The 21,637-nt window shown below is 42.9% G+C and overlaps 1 long non-coding RNA gene across 1 annotated transcript; it reads left to right on the top strand.

Annotated features, from left to right (window-relative positions):
• Positions 1–3,093: 3,093 nt before the first annotated feature.
• On the top strand, positions 3,094–11,343 carry LOC129657728 (uncharacterized). The gene is made up of 5 exons (XR_008717038.1): positions 3,094–3,138; positions 5,011–5,111; positions 5,811–5,890; positions 10,367–10,520; positions 10,946–11,343. It is a non-coding gene; the product is annotated as an uncharacterized LOC129657728 (long non-coding RNA).
• Positions 11,344–21,637: the final 10,294 nt, after the last annotated feature.

The following is a 21,637-nucleotide window of genomic DNA, read 5'->3' as shown; positions in this document are numbered from 1 at the left end:
AGTTTTGGACAACTTAGGAATGACCAGAATTGCTGGGGGGGCTAGGAATTGGATCCTCTCAAATTTTCTTTTCAAAGATGCAAATCAGAGATTTAAAATATACTTTAAAAATCTCCTGGGGCTTCCCAGGTGGTGGTAGTGGTAAAGAATCCGCCTGCCAATGGAGGAGATGTAAGAGACAGGGGTTCAGTCCTTAGGTCGGGAAGATCCCCTGGAGCAGGGCATGGCAACCCACTTCAGTATTCTTGTCTGGAGAATCCCATGGACAAAGGAGCCTGGCAGGCTGCAGTCCACAGGGCCACAAAGAGTTGGGCACGACTGAAGCGACTTAGCATGCACGCATGCAGGGCTATTTTGACTGGGCTTGGATGTGTCCTTGTGCTGAAATTGGATTGGCCACATGGAGTTAGAGCTGCAGGAAAATCAGGAGAAGAATCTTAGCAACAATTAAGAACATATTTTCCACTGAGGCATTTTTAGGGTTCCAGAGTATAGATGGTTACTGCTCACATTGAGCTATCTTTGTACTGAAAAAAAATGGGTAGAAAATAGATGACATCATTGCTATGGTCTGAATATATGCACACCCCATTCATTTGTTACATTCAAACCCTCAGGGTGATTGTATTAGGAGGCGGTCTGTTTCCAAACCAGTGAGATTGTGAGGATTAAATGAGGTCTGGGAAATTCATTGATGCCAGCATGTTCCACATTATAGATAGTCAGCAAATGTTTATTAATTCAGAATTATAGATTAAAATTCAAATGTAAATGCATTTTGTTACAGTAGGGGCCCTAAATGTTTAAAATGGGTGGCAGGATACATTAAAAATACATTAATTATTTCATTTCAGCCTTACCACAACCTTGCAGTGCAGACAAACTGTATCAGCTGCTTTTTTTTTAATTTAATGAATGAGAGGCAAAGTGCTTGAATGTGTTGCTTAAGGTCCCGCATCTAATAATAAGGGGTATTGGCAGCGTTCAGACTCAGGGCTTCTGACTGTCCAAGGTCAGTGCTCTTTTTGCATCATCATTTATTACAGGCTGAACTGGGTTCCCCCTCAGAGTCACATGTTGAAGTCTTGACCCCCAGTGCCTCAAAATGGGACTGTGTTAGGAGACAGGGCCTTTACAGAGGAAACAAGTTTAAGTGAGGCCATCAGGGTGGGCACTAACACAAACTGACTGGTGTCCTTATAAGAAGAGGACGCTGAGACACCAGAGGAAGGTCACGGGAAGACACAGTGAGAAGGTGGCCGCCTGTACACCAAGGGGAGGGCCCCCAGGAGAAACCAAACCTGCCAACACCTTGATCCTGGGCTTCAAGCCTTCAGAACTGTGAGAAACAGATTTCTGTTGTAGAAACCACCCAGTCTGTGAAATTTCATTAATGGTGGTCTTGGCCTGACACCCATCTTATTTCTGTGCTGGAAATATCAATGGCTTCCACTGATTGTAAATAAAGTCTAATTCCTTAGCCTGGCATTAGGTCCGTAGGACTCTTTTGACTTCTCCAGCCTACTATCCTTACTTCATTAAGTTTAAAATCTTTTTATATCCTGGTATCATCTCTACTTCTTTGGTAATATTGTTTCTTTTCTATATCTAGGGTGTGAACTCTTTCTGGGTCTTCAAGGCCTGATCAAAGACCCCCATGTCCCTGATCTTCCTCCCTTACTTTGATTATGGGGATCTTGTACTTAAGGTCAGGCTAACATTCAGCAACTGGAGGCTGATGACCTGGGTTTTGAATTCTAGTTCTATGCTATGTGACCTTGGACAAGTTACTTAGGCTTTCTAAGCCTCATCGTTTTCCCTGTGCATGGGAATAACACTTGTACCATTACAGGGAAGTTTCGAAGAATAAGAAAGATAATGCCTGTAAACTCCATTGTGAGTATCCTTCCTCCTGCACCAGTGTAAATGCCCAATGTAGATAATTTATTTCTGTATCACTTGGGTTTTATTATTCTTAATTTTTCTCATTAATTCTTATTCTTTTTAAATTTTTCTTATTTTTTAAGGCTTTCATATTTTATCTCTACTAATCTAAAAGCGCTTGGGTCTTTTCTGTAAACTTTTAAATTTTGTTGAAAATTCTGATTATTGAAGTCATGCATGCCCATTGTAAAAATTTCACTTAAACAGAAAAACAAAAAGGGGAAAAAAAATCACTTGTAATCTTGCCAACCAGAGTATCTACTAACATTTGATGTAGCCTTCCATTTTTTTCTGTGTGTAAATACATGGTTTTGCAATAAAAATGTGATCATATTAGATATATGGCTTGTATAAAGTGCTTTTTTGTTCATAAGGGTAGGTATATGTCCCTATGTCCATATTAGCAAATGTAGTCTGCCTCAGAGGTTCACCTAGGTGGCTTGCCCTGGTCCAGCGTATAGGTATATTTTGTTTAGTTTGCATAGTTTAAAAAATTTAGCCAACTTAAACAAATCAGGATATTTTACAAAAAAAAGGTGCATTTTCCTGCTTTGGAAAATATGAAGCTCCAGCCACACTGGGGCTGGGTTTCAGGAAGCCAGTTACTTGGTTAGAACTGAGTAATGCTGCTGCATTGTATTCCTGGCCCACGTAGATCCTTGGTCTACATCAACGATGGTGATGGGTATATAGCATTTTCTGGCTATTTGTGAACACAGCTATTCTCCTCAACTACAACAAGCAATCTGAGGGCTGAACCTAGTCTACTGTATCTTTAACCTTTAGACCCTCAGTGCCTTTCACTTACTTAGCTCTTAATACTTCTGTGACGTTAATATGTGAATGAATGGACTCATCTGTGACATTTCACACATTCATATCATTCTTGGAATGCATGGAAGACTCAGGACCCCACCACAGCACTGGGTTTCTTTTGTTCTTGCAGTGTCTCCCACAGCTGGACCCAAAGGAGGGCTCCAACCACACTGGTAAGTTTTGCAGACCCTGACATCTTTCTTCCTGGAGGTTCCTTGAACACTTTAAAAAGGCAACACATAGTAATCACTTCATTTCCCACCCAGATGCAGCCAACACTCGAGTGGAAGATGACAGGTCTTAAATAGCACCCGTGAGCCTTTCAAAGCATCTGACGTTGGAAGAGAGTCAAGAAAAAGAAGTCTGCATCATCTACTGGTGGTTGTGCTTGCTTCTTTTGTTTCTCTTCGCTGTCTTTTAAGCACCAAGTGTGTCTCCTAGGAGCCATGGGGTGCACCCTGCCTGAGTTCCTTGTGGGTGTTGGTGCTCAAATTAGAGGCTGGATTTCGGGGACAGCTGGAACGCTTCTTTGCTGCTCCACCCTGCAGGCGGCACGTGAGGCCCAACCACGAGATGTGAGGCAGGCCCCTTTAATCCTACACCAGAGTCTTGGCGTCCAAAACCCGATCCTCCAAAATTTGGACTTATATAACTTATTTGTTTATTTTTAAGCCAGTCCTGTCCAAGTTGAGAACACTTAAGAGTCCCTTTTAGAGCAAATTTGGAACCCAACATTATCATTAACTAAATCAGCAAGCAACGGTTCTGTTAAAATACCAAGCGGCATAGTTCTGAGGACTTTTATCGTCATGTTCCCCGTGGAATCACATCGTGTGGTGGTTTCTCTGAAAATCATCCTTGGGATTCTCTCTCTCTCCTCTCTCCCTCTGTCCCTCTCTCTCTTGTACACCACGGCCTGAGTTAAGGGAGGTGGCGGGTGAGGGGATGCTGTCACTAAGATTTCCTGCTGTGTAGGAATCCCTTTCATTTGGATTTCAACAAGGGACCAGGTCATTCTTGTTGTGTAACTGACCACTGTGGTTCTCCAACTAGGTCAGCTGGTGGGGCCTCTGGAAGGCATAGCCTTTTGTAGAGCATTGTAAAGCAGAAAACATAATAAGATAACATATCTTTGGATCAAATTAGATGCTGTTTTATATTAGATTCCAGACTTGAGGGAACAGGTGCCAAAAATCTGATAAAAACATATGTGAAACCAAGGATTTACTGTATAGCACAGGGAACTCAACAAGGACTTACTGTATAGTACAGAAAACTAACTCAACATCTTGCAATAACCTAAATGGAGAAGAATCTGAAATATATATACATATATATCTCTTTACTGTATGCCAAAAACTAACACATTTTAAATCAACTATACATAGGACACGACTTAGCGACTAAATAACAACAATATTTCAATAACAATTAAGAAACAAAGTATGTGAATATGTCCACTGATATGTTGTTTCAATTAGGGACAACACTGGAAACATTCTAAATGTTTAACAAGAGGAGAATACTTAAATTACCTATGACCATTTTCAACGCATCTATTAAGGACTCATCAAAAGTTTTAAAGATCCTTCAGAGAGCCTTTAACAGTGTTGAGAGAAGTGTCTATGATTTGTTAGGTTAAAAAAAGTAGAAATAAAGTCACATATGAAGTCTAAGATCAATTATATTTATCATATGGACAGAGATCCTTAGAAAATACACCACAATTTTAGGACAGGTTATAGCTCTGCATCGGAGAAGGCAGTGGCACCCCACTCCAGTACTCTTGCCTGGAAAATCCCATGGATGGAGGAGCCTGGTAGGCTGCAGTCCATGGGGTCGCTAAGAGTTAGACACGACTGCGCGACTTCACTTTCACCTTTCACTTTCATGCATTGGAGAAGGAAATGGCAACCCACTCCAGTGTTCTTGCCTGGAGAATCCCAGGGATGGAGGAGCCTGGTGGGCTGCAGTCTATGGGGTTGCAGAGAGTTGGACACGACTGAAGTGACTTAGCAGCAGCAGAAGCAGCATAGCTCTGCATGATGCAATGTTGGGTAGTTTTTATTGTTTATTTAGCCTTTTCAGCATTTTCAAACGTTTCTACAGTGAGTGTTTACTGCTTTGATTGTCAGGAAATAAAATGATTATAAGGTAGTCAACTTCCTGGTGGTAGTGGATTTGGGTCCACATTTTCTTTCAATACCTTTTTTTTTTTTTTTAACCCTTACTACACTTTATCTGCCACAGCTCCTGCAGTGAGGATCTGGAGGAAAACACTGAGACTTAGATGAGGACTGGGCAATGTTCTCCTACAGACAGAGCCACAGCAATTTTCCTTGGGACCGGAGGTTTGTGGGCACCTATGAGCTACATGCGTTCTGTCTGGATTCCTGTCTGCAGATTCATAGAAACTAAGAAAGAAACGAGGCTGAAAGAGCCTTGCATCTGCTGATGGATCTCATCTTCAGATTAGAAAGAGTTCTAGCAGGACAGCCCTTCCCTCTTCTTATCCCCATGGCCCCTGCTCCGCTAAAATAATGTTAATGAAAGTGAAGACAGATGTTTTCAAGTTGTGGTGAGGCAGCCTGGTTCAAGCAAGGTGACTGGACTCCACACGCTGAGCTTTGTAGGTTGTCCGGCCAAGAGACGACTGGTTTATTCTTTGGGCCAGCCAGTTTCTTCAGTCCTGTGGGTTTCCTCCATATGTTAAATGGATGTAACACAACTCAAAGCTTCTCTTGGAGCTGTGTCCCATGACCTCATCTTCCACTGCCTATACACATGGGGTGAAGTGCTCCCTTTAGGCGCTGAAGGGTGGTGTTGAAGGAGGACTTGAGCTGGGACTGAGAACAAGTCTTAGGAGCATTTTTAGGAAAGGAGATGAGTCTTCCAGCTACCAAGCATGGCGATAGTTCAGTTCATTACATCAACATACTGTTTATTGAGTGATTGTCTACATCTTGAGCCAGGCATCCAAGAATTCCCCCAAATTCTTAGAGAAGCCTCAGTTTCCTCCATTAACATCCCAAACGTCCTTTTCATTAAAGGCTTGGATCCCTATTTGGTGTGGAACCAGTACTGCTCTTGAAATTGATGAGTCTGGGTTGAAATCTCACCTCTGTCACCTGTAAGTACTGTAGCTTCAGGCAAGTTACTTAATCTCTCAAAGCCTTATTTCCTCCACATTGAAAGTAAGAATAATAATGCCAGCCTCATGAGTTTTTTATTTACTTACTTATTGATTTATTTTTGGCTGTGCTGGGTCTTCACTGTTGTGCAAGATCTACTCTCTAGTTGCGGTACGAGGGCTTCTTATTGCTGTGGCTTGTCCTGTTGGGGAGCACAGGCTCTAGGCTGTGGGCTTCAGTAGTTGCGGTAGTGGCGTAGCTGCTCTGAGGCATGTGGAATCTTCTGGGAGCAGGGATTGAACCTGTGTCCCCCACATCGGCAGGCTGACTCTTAACCACTGGACCACCAAGGAAGTCCCTGAGGTTGTTTTAGAGTAGGGTTGCTAAATTTAGCAAATAAAAATATAGACATCCAGTTAAATTGGAATGTCAGAGGAACTAAAATAGTATTTTAGTATTAGTATATCCTAAATATTGCACAGGATATTCTTATTACTAAAAAAATCATTTGTTTCTTATCTGACGTTCCAGCTTACCTGAGTGTTCTGCGTTTTACCTAACAATCCTATTCTTGTGGCTGAAATGGAGGGATTTATCTGAAAGCCCCTGCCCATGCCTCAGTGAATACTCTTTCCTCTGTACCTTTCTCTCCCAGGGAGGGCCCTGTGATTATGCTTCCCTTTTCCATGGTAGGAGACGTAAAGACTGTGACCAGGTTGGTGGAAAGAAGGTGACTGTGATCAGCTAGATGCAGACATCTCCATGGGTGGAGTAAGAGAGGAGAGAGGACATTCAGGCTGGTATGAACTATTTGCTGTCATTTTGTTGTTCAGTTGTGTCTGACTCTTTGCAGCCCCGTGGACTGCAGCACGTCAGGCTTCCCTGTCCTTCACCATCTCCCGGAGTTTGCTCAAATTCATGAGCTAAGCCTCTAGCAAATAGTGCCCCTGGGTCGTGTGTGCTTTTAGATGCTCCACCTGTCCTCTGCAAGGCTGTCAATGGAGGTGACACATGGGGTCATGAGGCACCCAGACGGAGACGCTGACCCTAGGGAAACCCCAGCTAGCCATGACCATTCATAGGCTTCAAAGCCCAACTGCTGTGTTAGACAGAGGGACTTTCCTGGAGGTGATTTTTACAAAGAAGGGGTAAAGGGGACTGGGTGCCCCAGAGGCCTTACTGAGATTCTGGGGAAATCCGGGGTACAAGCTGACACTGACTGTCCTTCTGCTTCTTTCTATGGCTCCTCCCCAAGCCCCCTCACTGCCCCCCCTCCAAACTTGAATCCCCTCTGACTTCAGCTCCCTTGGCTCATGGGGTGGAGATTGACAGGTGGCAGGTCACTCTCTGGTCTTTGTGTGAATCACAGGCTGCTCCAGGGCCCCCAGAACCTCAGGGTGTCATTTTCCTTTTCTGATCATCGAATTCCGGGTGAGGAACTCAGCTGTCGTCGGCTTCAGGGAATTTTTCCACCAGGATTGAAATCGGGGCCAAGAAAGTGGGGGCATGCAGAAGGCATTCTTTCTACTATTCAGATGTGCTTTCTCTTTAGTTGGGACGTTAGAAAATGCTGTTTTCACCCAGAGTCCTAGATGAAAGTGTTGAATTTCGTTACAGTGAGAAAACATAGGAAGAGAGGCCCTCATTTCTGCCATGTTCCCACCCTCATCCCTCCTTTTAAAATTTAGACATTTTAATATGTTTTATTTAAAGTTAACAAAATTAAATTAATTCAAGCCATGCCCAGTCGGGGCGGGGGTGGGAGGAAAAGAAAAATTTTAAGGGAAACCTCTGTTTCTAGTCTCTACTTAAGTATCACAGTCATCTTGTTACTTTTATTTTGGAAGAGAAGAAGTAATATTTGACTATTACTTTCTAAATAGTTTTCCTTTCACTTAATATACTTTCTAAAATTTTTATTCATTCTAAGGAAAACAATCTTAAATTTTTTTAATTTAATTTTTATTTATTTATCAAAGTACAGTTGATTTACAATGTTGTCCCAGTCTCTGCTGTATGGCAAAGTGACTCATACATGCATTCTTTAAAAAATATTCTTTTCCATTATGGTTTATCCCAGGAGATTGAATATAGTTCCCTGTGCTACACAGTAGGACCTTGATGTTTATTTATTCTAAATGTAATAGTTTGCATCTACCAACCCCAAAGTATGTTAGTTGCTCAGTCATGTCTGACTCTTTGCTCCTCTGTCCATGGGATTTTCCAGGCAAGGATATTGGAGTGGGTTGCCATTTCCTTCTCCAACCAACCCCAAATTCCTCCCCAAATTCCAGTCTACCCCTCTCCCTCCTGCTCATGGCAGTCACAAGTCTGTTCTCTGTATCTTTGAGTATGTTAAAGAATATCTTTAAAATGTAGCATTAGATATATATTTCCTCCCTATCATGTGACGATAAGCATATGCTATTAAAAATTTAATATGTTCATCTGTGTATCATTTAAAACTCTTTCAGGAACACAGTTCTTGAACAACTTCATAAAGTTATTTGAAGTCAGAAGTTCCTATCTATCATCTGGGTAACAATAGGCAGATTTAGTGAAACATTTACTCTATTCTGAAACATGGACTTTCTAGGTATTTAGTCCTCCCAGGAACACTAGGGTATTTTTTTTTGTTGGCCCCATTTTACAGATAAGGAAACTGAGTCTAAGAGAGGTAAAGTCAAGGTCTTAGCGCTGGGAAATGGAAGTCAGATTCAAATCAGAGCAGTTTGAATTTAGGGTCCGTGAAATCATCCTTCTCTCTAACCTCTTAGGAAAACAAACAAACCCAACAGGTATTGATACCACCACTTGGCAGGAAAACAGCAGGCAATAGTTCTGTTGAAAGAATTCATTCAGAACGAAATAGTAAGAGTGTCCTTCCCGTAATTTTAATGCATTGCATGCAGTTTCCAACTTGCAGAGGTTGAATTCTAAAAGTTGATTTAAAAGCAGTTTCACCATTCCCTTGCTCTGTGCTCCAAGGCACTTTGTACACACCTCTCCTGTTACACTCAGCATCTTGTCCCTTGGGAGCTTACAGTTCTCTCCTTGACAGGGCTCCCGGCTGCTCAAAGCCAGGGACCTGGTCTTGTGTTTCCTTTGGTATTCTCAGCACCCAGCACAGCACCCAGCCCTTGGAGACCCAAAGTGTACACGTACTGTATTAAATTGCAAGTGATTTGTTTGGAACTCAGCATATATTTCCCAAAAGAAATGCATTACAAACAGGAGTGGAAGGGTTATGTTTCCAACCAGCCCACAAGAGTTATTTAACCTTTCTCTCGTCTACCAAAAGTACTAAGTTATCTGGAGCCGTGGGTGGGGCGAAAGGTGGGGTGGTGGAGACAGGGAGATAGAAATCTTCCTCCGCTTTCCTAGGTCAGACCTAGACGGAGTGTCACGTGGATTGGAGTTCATCTTTGACTCCCTCCAATCTGCTTTTCTATCACTCCCATCTATCTGTCATTTCTGTCTCCAGGATTTCTACTCAGTATCCAGCTGGGGTCCCTTGCCCAGGTCTTCCCTTTTCTTCCCCAAATAACCTACTTGACCCCCTTCACCAGTCAGAATTCCTGTTTCCTGAATGCAAGTGAGCATGGTTGTTGTCCCGGAGGAAATTCACAGATTCACAAGAATTAACTCAATTATTGCTAGTCTATGAATGATGGGCTCTAACATCCCTCTACTGCCACCTCACCCCCACCCACCAGTGCTAAGCACATGGCTGTTTATAGCACAGTAGTTAAGATTATAGGATTTAGAGACAGATTTGAATACTGGTTCTACCTCAAAGTTATATGGGCTAGGGAAAGTAAGTTCTCTACACCTCAGTTGTTGCATCTGTAAAATGGGAATAACTATAGTTATTTTTTTTCTTTTGTCTGCACCATGTGGCTTGCAGGATCTTAGTTCCCAGACTAGGGATTGAACCCCCACCCTCCACAGTGAAAGTACCGAGTTCTAACCACTGGTCTGCCAGGGAATTCCTGAGAGCTATTAATAATAGTCTTTTTAAATTTTAAATTAATTTATTTTTTAATTGAAGGATAATTGCTTTACAGAGTTGTATTGGTTTCTGCCAAACACCAACACGAATCAGCCATAGGTATTCATATTTCCCCTCCCTTTTGAACCTCCCTCCCACCTCCCACCCCATCTCACTTCCTCTAGGTTGTTACAGAGCCCCGGTTTGAGTTCTCTGAGTCATACAGCAAATTCCCATTGGCTATCTATTTTACATACGGTAATGGAAGAGCGCTACTAATAATCCTTTAAAACCATTTAGTGTTATATCACTTATCAGGCACAGTGCTAAGGACTTTTAGTTCATTGATTGACTTTATCTTCCCAACAATCCCGTGAGGTAGATACTTGATTATTAACTGTTATAAAGGAGAGTGACTCTTGAAAGAGATTTCTAGCGGTAAATTAATTATTATTTATTCTCTGCCTTCCTTTCTTCCAAAAAGGTTTTAAGACAACATGCTACATAGATAACATTTCTGGCAGCATGGATGGGAGAAGACCTTCCCGGGAGGAGATTTCTCAGGGCAAAGGGAGAGGGGCTGCTGTCAGATCATCCATGGCTGAAAAATGTATCCTGAGAGTCCATTCCATTACGCGGTTCCTGCTTCCACAACTTCTTCCCTTCCTCTGCCTCTGAATGTGCCGAATCTGCAAGTGGTCCAAGTGTTTTCTCTAGCCCCTTTCTTTCTTTTTTAATTTTTTTACACAGCCAGTGACAGCTGCAAGGTGGTGGGGGCCGGGCGGGTGGCAGCAGCTGTTTGTATGTATGGGTCTCTGTAGTCTTTCTTTGTGAGTCAGGGGCTGTCTGTATATGTCACACGCTACCACCTGGCAAGACATTTCGTTCCATGTATGTTGTTTAAATGTTTCCTGGATGATATCATAAACACAGAAGGAGGGGGGACCTTCAGATATGGATTTCCAGCCCTTCACTTCCCGACGCAGAAACATCCTAGGGCGATTTTCTCCTCTAGCTCAGCAGACAGCTTGAAATTTACTCCCTGGTCCTTCCCATTTACCAGATGCGGAGATTTTAATGCCAGTGGGGCAGGCATCTGAACAGAAGCCACAGTGTAGTCCTGGAGAACACCAAGCAGAAGCCGAAGGCAGAAGCAGGTGGCAGGCTCGCCCCACGGCCCCTCACTGGGGTCCTGGTGACTGAGTACCTTCCCTTCTCTGGGTCTCAGTTTCCTCTTCAGTCAAGCAAGTGGGATGAGCTGAACTCTCTTTGGTCCCTTCTGAGCTTTCAGACTCTTTGATTCTTTCATAAACTACCCAGGACAGAGGGCTGATCATCCTTGGTAATCCTGCCTTTGGGGTGGACAGTCTGTTGTGACCCATGTAAGCCTGTTCAAATGTTTACTCATCCTTAAAATTAAGCAATTTCCCCTTATGCTAACTAAATAGTTTTTGTAATTTGATTGTAATTTTTTTTTGGTTGTCATTGTTATTAGGACTTCTAAAAATATAGGAAGAATTCTACCCTGTATTCCTATTATGGTGATACCTTTGTTATACATATACTGACATATTTGTTCTAACCTAGATGATTAGTTTTCAAAGACTTAATAGCAATGGGATTCTATTTTTATATGACATGTATATTTAAAAGCTGGGTTTCCCTTATAGCTCAGATGGCAAAGAATCTGCCTCTGCAAAGCAGGAGACCTGGGTTCCATCCTTGGGTTGGGAAGATCCCCTGGAGAAGGGAATGGCAACCCACTCCAGTATTCTTGCCTACAGAATTCCATGGACAGACCATGGGGTCACAAGAGTGTACACCACTGAGTAACTAACACACATATTTAAAAGCTATTTCACATATGTAATTTCATTTGAACCTCAAACTAAAAGTAAGAAGAGAAATTGTAGTCATTTTTATAAGTGAAGAGTTTCAGGGTAAATAAATACAAATTCCTTGAATAATATTTCATCTTACAGTTACTAAGTGAAAGAGTCAGGATCCAAACCCAGGTCTTTACTCAGAGTCTAGTGCTCAGGCAATGAGAACTCACGTTAATTTACACCAGCACTGCCAGCTAGCTCCCCTTGCTGGAGTTTCTGCTGTGTCCTGGGTACCCTGCTATGTGCGTGCATGCACGCTCTTTTGCTTCGTTTGTGTCTGACTCTTTGCAACCCCATGGACTGTAGCTCACCAGGCTCCTCTGTCCATGGGGATTCTCCAGGCAAGAACTGGAGTGTGTTGCCATGCCCTCCTCCAGGGGATCTTCCCGACTCAGGGATTGAACCCGTGTTACTTATGTCTCCTGCGTTGGCAGGCAGGTTCTTTATCACTAGTGCCACCTGGGAAGCCCAGGTGCTCTGCTTCCATCTCAAATCCTGGAGACGACTATGCCATAGAAGTATTATCACACTCGGTTGAGAGATGAAACAATTGAAGTTAGGAGAAATCAAGCTTGCTAATGTGCGCTGAAAGCAAAATTCAAATCCAAGCCGTCTTTTGACAGTGCCTCCTTTCACTTAAATATGCATCGCCTCTTGAGAGTCCCTTGGACTGCAAGGAGATCCAACCAGTCCATTCTAAAGGAGATCAGTCCTGGGTGTTCTTTGGAAGGACTGATGCTGAAGCTGAAACTACAGTACTTTGGCCACCTCATGCGAAGAGTTGACTCATTGGAAAAGACTCTGATGCTGGGAGGGATTGGGGGCAGGAGGAGAAGGGGATGACAGAGGATGAGATGGCTGGATGGCATCACCAACTCGATGGACGTGAGTTTGAGTGAACTCTGGGAGTTGGTGATAGACAGGGAGGCCTGGCGTGCTGCGATTCATGGGGTCGCAAAGAGTCGGACATGGCTGAGCGACTGGATTGAACTGAAAAGGAGACCTAATAAAGTTTAATTTTCAGAATTTTTTTTAGGCTACACGAATTATGGTTCCATGAAAGTACAGTTAAGGGAAATGACCAATTGTTTGAATCCTGTTCAGCCAACTGGAATTTGTCAGTTGCCCTTAATTTCTCCTGTAATATAGCAGTCTGCTTCTTGGTCTTTCTTTTCTAGATTTTCTCTTATTTATTTCAAACAATATTTTTATTACTTTTTTTCCTGCATTCTCTAAAATATCTCTTTTTAAGAGATTGGCATTTAAAGTGAGCACGGCCTTCTTAGTTAGAACTTGGATGATGACCAGTAGAAGAACAAGACTTGAGCTTGCTTCCTCTTTCCCCGCCTCTTTCCGGTTTATATGTTCCAAGATCATTTTAAGTTTATTTGTAATCTGTTTTCCTGACAATTTTACCTAATCCTTGTCCATTTTATATCTGCATAATTCATTGCCTATTCCTAAACACTCCAACTTCTTTTATGAAATGGGGATAATGTGTACAGTGTGAGGAATAGAGTCAATAATTATGTAATATCCTGTATGGGGACAGATGGTAACTAGATTTATTATGGTGATCATTTTGAAATGTTTAAAAGTATTGAATTACTATGTTATATAACAGGAACTAGCATAATGCTGTCGGTCAGTTATATTTCAAAAACAAACTCATAGAAAAAGAGATCACATTTGTGGTTGGGGAAGGGGATGGACTGAAGACAATTAAGAGGTACAAACTTCCAGTTATAAGATAAATGAATAAGCACTAGTGATGCCATGGACAATATGCTAAATATAATTTACATGACTGTGTGTGATATATCAAAGTTGTTAACAGTTCTCATCACAAGGAAAAAAATTTTTTCTATTTCTTTAACATTGCATCTAAATGACATGCTGAATGTTCACTAAATGGTTTGTGGTCATCATTTTATGATATGTAAGTCAAGTCATTGTGCTGTACACTGTAAACTCATACAGTGCTGTATGTCGATTGTAGTATGTAATGATTCCTGTATTATTCACACTTCATATATTTGGTGATGTTTAATCAAACAGTGTGTAGGGAAAGCACTTGGGAAAGTATAAAGAACCATGGGCATGGAGAATTATAATATATTTTGCTTCTGAAAAACTTAATCTATAGAAATGGAGCTAGATGGATTGTTCAGGGAAGTGAAGATTTGAGTGTTCTGGATTTATTCGTTATATGTTGTATATAATAATTATATACAGTAATTTAATATGTCACTAAATCATTTTAAAAGAAAGACTTTGTATGCATTATTTAGAGAACTGTCCTTTCCTGATCATAGACTGATATGTAGGGGTTATTCAAACACAAGATTGATGCCTTCTGTGCCTCTCCCCATACCTCCTGGCTTTTCCAAGGTTTTCTGCCAAGGTCTCTGAGCTACTCTCCTACAAGTCCCACACCTGGTATTGTTATGCACCTGTGTTAGCTTTCTTTTAAAGTCCCCATGTTTCCTGGTATCAAGGAAACCTTTTAAAATGTTAACTCTTTCCATGTAGTTCCACAATGATAATGAATTTCTGGCATCCATTGACTGAGAAAATACTCAGTGACAGCAGGACATTACAAACCCAGAAAACACTTTAAATGGATTTATATTTAATCCATTACAACTGCATCCAAATGCTTTTGAAAAATACACAGACATATCTAAGACATTATTCCACCAGGCATGCATATGAACACTCAGCAGATATTTGTCACATAAAGACTTGGATAAGAAAAGGATGGAAATGTGCAGGTAATGCTTGTGCTATCTGTGGATTTGTGACCCTTTTGTCATAACTCAATCCCCAATCCCTGCCCTGGGGCCCAGAGCTCAGAAACCCTTCACCCAGTATACAGTAGGCACTCAGTTGTCTCAACTAGATTATAAGTTTGAGGATAGCAAGTAAATTGCAGGCCCTTCTGTATCTCCAGCAGAACCCAACACTGTACTGAGAGAAAGCTGCCCACTTTCAAATAAACCAGGAACTCGGTTAGCATCAGCTACCAACAGATGTATTTCTGGAGGACCTTATTAAAAGGAAGCTTCTGAAATTAAACCACCTAGAAAGAATAGGTCTTTGATTCCAGAAAACTTGTGTTTCTCTGCTAGGGTAAGTGTAAGCAAGTATGGTGTTAGAAAAGCATAAGAGGGGGCAGGGCCTATGAAGCAGACCTGCTTGCTCAAAGGCAGGGAGAGCATAGAAACCTCATCCTTTGAAGCTAGCCTCAGCCTCTGCTAAGTAATCTCAGGCTGCATCAGAGAGGAGGTGACAAGAAAACTCCTGGTGGTGACTGAAGTGGCAGAGGAGAGGGTTAGTTCACCATGTCTTGAAGTGGCAGTGGCAAAAAGCAATTTATGGATCCATAAATCACAAGCTAAAGCATAGTAAATATTTTCATGGCCAATGTGACATCGAGAATTCACGAGAGGATTCACTCACCTCGACAACGCTGAATAGAGCAGTCCGATCATGTTGAAGAGAAACTCTTAACACAGATTCTTCTTGGAGGCTCAAGTGACGTGAAAGGCTGCAGAGAGAGTCCCGGGCACCCTGACTCTGGTGCCCACTTCACCTTGCAACAAAGGAAGTGAAAGTGTCAAAATGAAGAGAAGAAAGTCAACATTCTGTCTAAGGGGAAAAATGCAGACACAGGCTTTTTTCTTTTTCTTCTTTTTATGGGGTGGAGGGTTCGGAAGTTCTCTGGTTGAAGAGGAATCTGTAAAGGGAAACAAGAAATAATCTTTCCTAGTTCTTGTTTTTCCTGGGTTTATCCTGAAATCTGAGGCATGGTTTTTATATATAAATATAAGCTGCAAAACAAATTGCCAATGGGATAGGGGAGAGAAATGATGTTAGCTGCTTTAGGTTAATTTGATTTTCTTTCATGTTTCAGAGTTGGCTTGATATTCCTGACCTCATTGATTTCTGTTGAATTGAAATTGTTGGGTGAAATGGATTCCCCTAGTCCTAAACAGAGCCTTAACCATAGAATTGTAAGGAAAATAGCACAGAATTGTAAAACATGATTGACATTGAACTTGTGACTTACTGAAGAAAAGGAATGAATGAATGAACAGAGTGATCTTGGTGAAGAACATTCTCTCGCCCTTTCTAACTCCTCTTAAGTAACATCATGCAGGCCATGGACCAGTTGACCTTGTGACCAAGGTGACCAAGTGGGACCAACTTGTCCCAGGCTTTGTCAGCTTTGGCATGGAAAGTCCCACATCCTGGCAAACCCCCGATACAGGTATACTGGGACAGCGGCTACCCTGGGCCTCTGTGGCCCTTGCTGTGTTCCAGGGTACACTGATGATCAACCCCTAGGGCCTGAGCTGCCCTGTCCTGCATATCTCACTCCATCTTATCCATTAGGAGTTGTGGTGTGTCGCAGATTCTAATGATCATTTTTGCCAATTTATCTTCCCTTATCACCTCCTTCCTTATTGGTGAAGCCCTGATTTTATCCTTTTGTTCACCTACTGAGTGGCTGTGTGACCGTAATCCCAGTTCATCAAGATGGGGGGTGGATCTTGATTAATCTAAGCCAAGCATGCAATTTTAGTCTCCTTGCCAGAGACTGAGTTAGCAGGGGACCATGGTATGCACTGGTGTGGTATTACCAGTTGTTAAAACTTTGAAATGCTTTGCAGTAGTGTTGCCCAAGTGCCCTGGCTCCTGCCCCAGGATTCCTGTGGTAAACTTCTCTGTTTCAGCTACTGAAGGGTTAATGTCTAGCAATACCATAGGTTTCCCTGGTGACTCAGTTGGTAAAGAATCCACCTGCAATGCAGGAGAGCCTTGGGTTGGGAAGATCCCTTGGAGAAAGAAATGGCAACCCACTCCAGTATTCTTGCCTGGAGAATCCCATGGACAGAGAAGCCTGGTGGACTACAGTCCACAGGGTTGCAAAGACCGGACACGACTGAGTGACCAAACCACCACCACCAACACCATGGGGGCTTCCTGGACCCTAGCTCCAGGTCTCCTGCTTTGTTGATTCACTGCCCTTTCCTTCATGTGTTATTAATATTTATTTTGTAGAATATCTTGCCTGTGAAGTGAAGTGAAAGTCTCTCAGTCGTCTCCAACTCTTTGTGACCCCATGGACTGCATAGTCCATGGAATTCTCCAGGCCAAAATACTGGAGTGGGTAGCCTTTTCCTTCTCCAGGGGATCTTCCCAACCCAGGGATAGAACCCAGGTCTCCTGAATTGCAGGCAGATTCTTTACCAGCTTAGCCACAAAGGAAGCCCAAGAATACTGGAGTGGGTAGCCTATCCCTTCTCCAGCAGATCTTCCCGACCCAGGAATTGAACTGGGGTCTCCTGCATTGCAGGCGGATTCTTTACCAACTGAGCTATGAGGGAAGCCCCATCTTGCCTGTATGTGAGCTAATTCTGGGGACAGGTGTCAACAATAAGAACTTTATCCGCCTTTTTTTTGACTGTGCCACACAGCATGTGGTATCTTAGTTCCCCAAGCAGGGATTGAACCCATGTCACCTCCATTAGAAGTGCAGAGTCTGAACCACTGGATCGCCAGGAAAGTCCCACCCACTTTCCTAAGTGGCCCCAGTGGCTGCCACCAGGGTCCAGGGTCGTCGGTCACGACGTGGTCTCAGTACTGATGTCTACAGCAGCAGGTACAGTGTTCAGTGCCAGCCCAGGTCTACAGCATCATTCTGGGCACAGCCTATAAACCTCAGAGTGCCTTGGTTTTTCAGAGAATACAACCTTTTAGTCAATTCCTTTTCAGCTTCCATCACTATGCAAGTTAGCTTTTGTATGTACCATGCCACCTGAAACTTAGTGTTGTAGAACAGTGACCATTTATCTAGCTGTGGGTCATCAATCCGGACTTGGCTTAAGTGGGTTCAGCCATGTATCTGCAGTCAATTACTGGAGTGGCTGAAACGGGCTGACCTGGAGTGACCTCAGCTTCATTCCATCGGTCAAAGCAAGTCACAAGCCCAGGCCAGATTCAAGGGCTGGAAAAATAGTCTCTGCTTCTTGGGAGAGTAGATACAGAGAGAGGAGTCAATTACCACAATCATCCAGAGCTTGTTCTTGGTACTGCAACCGGCACAACAAGCTGGAAGATCAGTGCCAGGGAGACAGAAGGAAGCCCCTTTCTCCTCTGCAGACTCGAGGCACTGCAGGGGAACAAGTGGATCTGTCTAAGCCATCCCCATTCTGGGAGCAAAGCGTGGCTTGAAGGAGATGCACGTGCGGAAGGCTGTGAAATAGCACTTTGATTTCCTTGCCTTTAGATGCGGTGGTACATGATTAATCCACACTCCTTTCCCTTCTACCCTGGAAATCAGGGCTGTTCTAGATGACAGCTCCTTCATTCAGCAACACACAGTACAGTGAGAACTAAACTGATGTTGTTTGAAAGTCAAGACAACTCAAACCGAGGTTGGAGGTTGTTTGTCACTGCATCATTAACTGCCCTATCCTGACAGAGGAAGTATTTAACGAAGTACCAGTCCCGAAGAACACTGCATTAAAAAGATGAGTTTTGTAAGAAAATAAAGTTGGGGACAATAAGAAACTGCTCATTTTCCCTTTAGTGTTTATTCTCTTTCTGCATTTTGGTGATATAAAAAGCTCTGAGTTTTGGCCAAACACTCGGGTACCTAACCAGGGAGTGCATTTCTTCAGCTCAGTTCAGTTCAGTTCAGTCGCTCAGTCATGTCTGACTCTTTGCGACGCCGTGAATCACAGCACACCAGGCCTCCCTGTCCATCACCATCCCCCAGAGTTCACTCAGACTCATGTCCATTGAGTCAGTGATGCCATCCAGCCATCTCATCCTCTGTCGTCCCCTTCTCCTCCTGCCCCCAATCCCTCCCAGCATCAGGGTCTTTTCCAATGAGTCAACTCTTCGCATGAGGTGGCCAAAGTACTGGAGTTTCAGCTTTAGCATCATTCCTTCCAAAGAGATCCCAGGGCTGATCTCCTTTAGAATGGACTGGTTGGATCTCCTTGCAGTCCGAGGGACTCTCAAGAGTCTTCTCCAACACCACAGTTCAAAAGCATCAATTCTTTGGTGCTCAGCTTTCTTCACCGTCCAACTCTCACATCCATACATGACCACTGGAAAAACCATAGCCTTGACTAGACAAACCTTTGTTGGCAAAGTAATGTCTCTGCTTTTTAATATGCTATCTAGGTTGGTCATAACTTTCCTTCCAAGGAGTAAGTGTCTTTTAATTTCATGGCTGCAATCACCATCTGCAGTGATTTTGGAGCCCAACAAAATAAAGTCTGACACTGTTTCCACTGTTTCCCAATGTATCTGCCATGAAGTGATGGGACCAGATGCCATGATCTTCGTTTTCTGAATGTTGAATTTTAAGCCAACTTTTTCACTCCCCTCTTTCACCTTCAACAAAAAGCTTTTGAGTAACTCTTCACTTTCTGCCATAAGGGTGGTGTCATCTGCATATCTGAGGTTATTGATATTTCTCCCAGCAATCTTGATTCCAGCTTGTGCTTCTTCCAGCCCAGCGTTTCTCATGATGTACTCTGCATAGAAGTTAAATAAGCAGGGTGACAATATACAGCCTTGACGTACTCCTTTTCCTATTTGGAACCAGTCTGTTGTTCCATGTCCAGTTCTAACTGTTGCTTCCTGACCTGCATACAAATTTCTCAAGAAGCAGGTCAGGTGGTCTGGTATTCCCATCTCTTTCAGAATTTTCCACATATCTGTGTCCAGATGACCATGTTCAGACCAGTGGGATTTAAGCATGAGAGATGGTGTAATTCCATGTTGTCTCCTTAAAGGGAAAGCCTCTTGCCTTAAACTCTCTATTTCAACTTCCACTGCTTGAGAAATGGTAACCGCTGGTGCTATCTTGGGAACCATGTATTGAAAATGCGAGAGCCACTTAGCCAGCCTTGGGCCACTCTCTGTATTGATAAATGAAAGAGAGATTAACTTCTATTTTGGCCCTTGTATTTTAGAGTCTGTTTGCTATAGCAGCCTAAGGTGGACCATAACTGATATCACCCTGTATCTTCCCCCGGAGATTCACTTTAAATATACTAAAGATTCAGAGGTGTCCACTAGTAAAGAAACTAGTTCAAATCTGATTTTTTTTGTGTGGAATATTTATTGATATTCACTTATTGTTATCACAGAGGCAACTTTAAAATAGATTTGCTCTTTGGAAAGTACTGAAATAGACTCATCTTGGTAGGCATGGAGTTTTCATTTCCAGTGACTATAATCAGGGGCATGACCCAGCACAACTCCCCAACTCCACTTTCACTGCTTTCTTCTTGGAAAAGCAGGCAGGGAGTAGAAAAAGCAGAAACATGAATGACAGCAAACCTGGACTGGAATTAAGGCTCTGTGACCGTGGGCATCCTCCTGCACCTCTGCAGGCCTCTGTGGCCTCCTTTGAAAAATGAGAGCACCTATGTCTACTTCATAGGATTGTCTGAATTCTGACTATAAAAGCAGCTGGCATGGAAGAGTCTCTATTCCCCCTTCCCATTCCCCTCTGCTTTTCCATGAAATTTCTTTCAGGGTCTCACAGTTCTTCTAACACAGAAGTTCACTGTCAGGTCGCTTCTAAGCCCTCCCCTCCCAAGTAAAAGTGAAAGTGAAAGACACGATCAGTCTGATGAGTGCTTTTTCTTATTTATATTACCTGAATTCTAAAAGGTGGAAGAGAGAGAGAACACAGAAAAGAGAGAGAGAGAAGGAGAGGGAGAGATTAAGTAAATCTTCTTAAAAGTTACAAGGAAAAGCAGTAGATCCCTTTTAGGCTGTTGGATACTCAGAAAGAGAAGTGATTTTTAATTCCTCATCTTCCAAGGATATGGCCTTCGGCAAGTAGTGAAGGATCAGATCTGCTGTGGGTTTTCCCGGTAAAGCCAAGGATGACACATGATCTTAGAATTCAAGTTAATTAGGAATAATTCAAAGTGTACTGACGTGGCAGAATTCTCTTTAGTTGCCAGTCTACAAATCAAGGGGAAAAGCAGGCAGAAAGGACTGCAGGAGGACTGTTACATTAGAGACTCCATGAGGGCGAGGTTGGTGCCGACTCCTTACTTTTTCCTCCTCTGCAGAGGCCAGTGTGGTATTCTGTGTACAAGAAACTTTCAAGCATCCTCCACTGACTACCATTTCCTCAGGAACATGGAGGGTCAAACTCTTCAGAGGGGACTTTATTAAGAGTTTAGAGCTTATGGGATTAAGAGATAAGGATCAGTACTGGTCCACAGCCTATTATGAACTGGGCTGCACAGCTGGAAGTGAGCAGTGGGTGAATAAGCAAAGCTTCATCTGCTTCATCCCCATACTCACATTATTGCCTGAACATGCCCCCCCACCCAAAAAAGGTTGGGGACCACTGCTATATAGTACACTGCTAGAAATGGGTATAGAATTATACCCATATCTTGTAATAACTTGTAATGGATACTGAATCACTATGCTGTACACCTGAAACTAATATGATATTGTAAATCATGGTGGTGATTACATACTTACACACTTACATTTAAGTGTGGTGGTGTTGGTGATTTAGTTGCTAAGTCATGTCCAACTCTTGAGACCCCATGGACTGTGGAGCCTGCCCCATGGTAGCCTGCCCCATGGACTATGGAGCCTGAGACCCCAGGGAGCCTGCCAGGCTCCTTTGTCCATCGGAATTCCCAGACAAGATTAGTGGAGTGGGTTGCCATTTCCTTCTTCAGGGAATCTTCTCAACCCAGGGATTGAATCTGAGTCTCCTGCATTGCAGGCAGGTTCCTTACAGACTGAGCCACCAGGGAAGCCCTACTTCAGCAAAAATTTTAAAAAAGAATTTGGTGGGGAGGGAG

Source organism: Bubalus kerabau, chromosome 7 (genome assembly GCF_029407905.1).
Source record: "Bubalus kerabau isolate K-KA32 ecotype Philippines breed swamp buffalo chromosome 7, PCC_UOA_SB_1v2, whole genome shotgun sequence".
NCBI classification, from domain to species: domain Eukaryota; kingdom Metazoa; phylum Chordata; class Mammalia; order Artiodactyla; family Bovidae; genus Bubalus; species Bubalus kerabau.
The sequence above is the reverse complement of the archived record's forward strand: the minus strand, read 5'-3'. Positions and strand labels throughout refer to the sequence as shown.